Source organism: Musca autumnalis, unplaced genomic scaffold, assembly GCF_047663935.1.
Source record: "Musca autumnalis isolate F117 unplaced genomic scaffold, ASM4766393v1 scaffold_4, whole genome shotgun sequence".
NCBI lineage: Eukaryota > Metazoa > Arthropoda > Insecta > Diptera > Muscidae > Musca > Musca autumnalis.
Window position 1 is genome coordinate 200,968,775 of NW_027411977.1, and position 3,798 is coordinate 200,972,572.

Here is a 3,798-nt window from a genome sequence, read left to right on the forward strand (position 1 = left end):
AAACGAAATGGGACAACGAATACAACAATAACAACAGCACTTATTCAATAAAATCAACTTTGTATCAATTCAATCGTTGAAGTTGTTGCTATTATTCATGGTGTTGTTGTGAGAGTTGTAAAGCAAGTTGTAGAGCAGGGGCAGCAGCAACAGCTGCATTTACAAACATCCCACCCACCTTTGACCCTCCCCACACTTTTATTCTCTAAACAATCAATGCTGTTGCACCATCAGGAACATTTCCAATACTGGCAACACTTGCTGCAATTTCAAATAAAGAAAAGATATGAAGAACATAGAAATTATTTAACGAAATGAAACTTGAAAGCAAATTGAACACGCTTCAGCAACACCACCCATCAGGAGAAGTGTAGGTGTGCGGAAAGGTGCAACATGATAACACATAAATATATATTGCATTTTCGAATAATTCAACCATAACGTCAAGTTTTATTGCAAAATGAAGGTCCATGAATGGAAATTCCCATTAGAATGAATGTGGCCAAAAAAATAATGATAATATAATAAAGGGAAACTTTTTTTCCAAAGGAAACAAACAAAAGGTCATTATTTATTGAAACGAAATGTGTACTTCTTTTGTCTTGAAATTTATTTTTCTTTAGGATTCAAATTCAAAGAGAAACATAAATTGAATGAGTAGAAACGGCACAAGCAAAGACATAAATACAACAAGATAAGACATTTTTTTTGCTATCATTCTTCAGTGAATGGCTTTTGAATATAACATAATGTTATATCACGATATGGTGATATAACATTTTTTTCTTTTATACATTTTTACGTATTTAACCGAATTTACCGATCCAATTGACATAGAATTATTCTTGAATAGATCCTTGAATTCATAAATTTCGTTTCTGATACCATTACATGAAATGTTCCTCCTTGGTTGCGATTTTGAATTAACTGCAATCTGTTAAGGGTAATGTTTCTACACAAAGTTTCGTAAACATTTTTTTGTTGCATGCATTTTGTCAGGTCTTTATTACTTTATGTCTTTGGCACAAGCCTTTTATGGGTAAAATAGATAGAAAGTCTGATATGTATATTGAAAAATTCTGGTGGTATTCTATAGATCAATATGATACCATCTTGAGAGTGTTGACATTTTTATTTGGAATATATGAAAAACCTGGATTTAACTTACAATAAGTAAAAAGGCGTAAAGTTCGATCGTCCGAACCTTTTATACCATTCACTATAAACGATGTATTTCGAACTTATATTGAACAAGTAAGACTGACTGATACACCAGACATTTTGAGATTTTGGGCCAAAATGTCAGGAAGTATGGACCAAGTATGCGCAATCGTAAAAGGAAGAACTTCTTTGAAAAAATTTCAAAACGATCTGAGACGAGCTGTCAACTGCATATTTCAAAAATTAATATACCGTCCATAATATAAAAATTATGAACTCTGTGTGAGGCCCCAAATATCCGAGTGTCATATGGAAACGTGACTTCGCGAGTAAAACCCATTAAATTGTTAAGACAGATGTCCAAAACGAACATGTAAATGTAGCTTAAATCCTCAAAATACCAACAATCGGGCGGTACAGTTATATGGGGGCAATATCAAAACGTAGACCTATGTCTACAATTTTTTGTGAAGAATGTTTGTGCCTACTGGGAACTACAAATAACAAATTTCACCTTAATTGGGCGGAAAGTGTAGCTTAAATCCCGCAAAATACTAAAATCGGAAGTTGCAACTATTTTGGAAGGAAAGGGTTGCTTAAATCCTTAAAATACCGAATATCAGGAGTAGGGATACACAAGTCGACTTCCGATTAATCGATTAGTCGACTTTTCGATTTGAAAAGTCTAAAAATCGAAGTCGATCTTTGACTTCACAGAAAATCGAAAGAAAAGGAATGCAAAATAAAAAATTATTAAAATAACGCTAAGAGAGAAATTAAGCTATTTTCTCAAGCATTTGTATGTGCCAATCAAAAAATTCTTCACGCCATAACTCAAACTTAATCTATGCCGAAAATCATGGTAGAACAAATACAAGGTAAAGTTAATACTACAACAAATACAACTCGAGCAACAACCACAAAGGAATTTGTTTTTGTTTGGAACGTTACTGTCAAATATAAATGTAAACAAAATAAGGAAATGTCTATAAATTATTGGAATTTAAAAAACTAATAATTTTTCACATTTGATTGAATATTTTGAAAAACATAAATGAAAACTCGTTAGATTTTCAGTTTGAATGTTTCCATATCTTTCCACTAAATGCACAATATCACGCAGGAAGTAGAATTCTTGCAAAAATGTTTGGGGTCGCTCGTAATTCATTGAAAAAAGAGAAGCTGTTTCAATCTTTTGTTTTTGAAAACAAGAAGCACATGTTTATTAGGGCTTTATTATTTTCAAGTTTAACAAAATACCACACATATTGACAAATATTGTACCGCCTCTATAAGTGGTGTTTTAGTGTGCGACATGTCGTTCGGACCTGGAGGAGGTTACATGTCAATGATATGAAGGAGTCTTTATGGGAAATTGTTTTTATTTCAGATGAATAATTTTTTTCTTCAAAAAATATATGTCCCTAATATACATCGAACATAGAAATAAATATATAAAATGTCGTATGGAATTTGACACTAACACTACAACCCAGTTCAGTCAGCTGGGTATTGCTGCTACCTTTTCTTGTTCTACCATGGCCGAAAATTTCCTTTTGGAAATAAAATCGAATGATCGAAAAGTCGACTTTTCATTTCTGGGTAAAAATCGAAAGATCGATTTTTGAGATGTAATTAAAAATCAAAAGATCGGAAGATCGATTGGCTAGGCCATACTATTATTGCGACCTACAGAGTCGCTACAAAATTTGATAAATATTATGTTTTTGGTCCATTTCACCCGCTAAATATTTCACGATCATCACTAATAAAAATAGGGATCTATTCTGGTCTGAACCCAAGCTCCATACAAAATTTCGTGACGATCGGTCCATAATTGCGGCCTTGAGTTTGATTACAATTTTTAATGTACGGACGGACACACATCTCAAAATCGCTTTATCTCGACGAGATATGAAGATTGGTATACCATATTGGGGGTCTCCGACGAATATTTCGCTGTGTAACATGAATTTTTACCAAAACAATCGAATGGATTTCAACTGTCAATTCCTTTGTGTATACGTCAAATGAAATCTCATCTGAAATCCACTGGATTTCATTTGACGTTTAAGCAATGGAATTTACAGTTGAAATCGAGTGGATTTCGTAAATGTAAACCTAGCAATAAATATGAAACACAACTAATATGTCAAATCTCCCAAAATATTTACAATTTATTCATTTGTCCAGGGCTGGATTCTTGTTCTATGAAAATTTGAAATGAAAAATATTTCCTTTATAATTGTTTTCATTTGACAGTTTTTTTCCTTTATAAAAGTTTTCATTTCACATTTTCATAGAAACAGAATTGAGCCCCAGGATCAAAAGTATAGCTCCAATAATAGCGACATCTTGTGAATTTAACATAAATCACAAAAGGCGGATGTTTTCGCTGGACGCTCATCACCCTGTGTCATACTATTTATTACAGGGTGACATGTTACTAGCAAAGACACAAACCTATTCAAAAAATACTTGGTAATAGCCCATTTAGGTATAACGTCATTAGCCGGATTTAGCACATTATCAGGTTTTATTTGCTAAATCCAGCCAAAACCTACCAGATTTCTCGCACAAAAATAAATCCTCGTATTGAGTGGATTTGTTTTAAATCTGGCATAAATCCTCGTATAC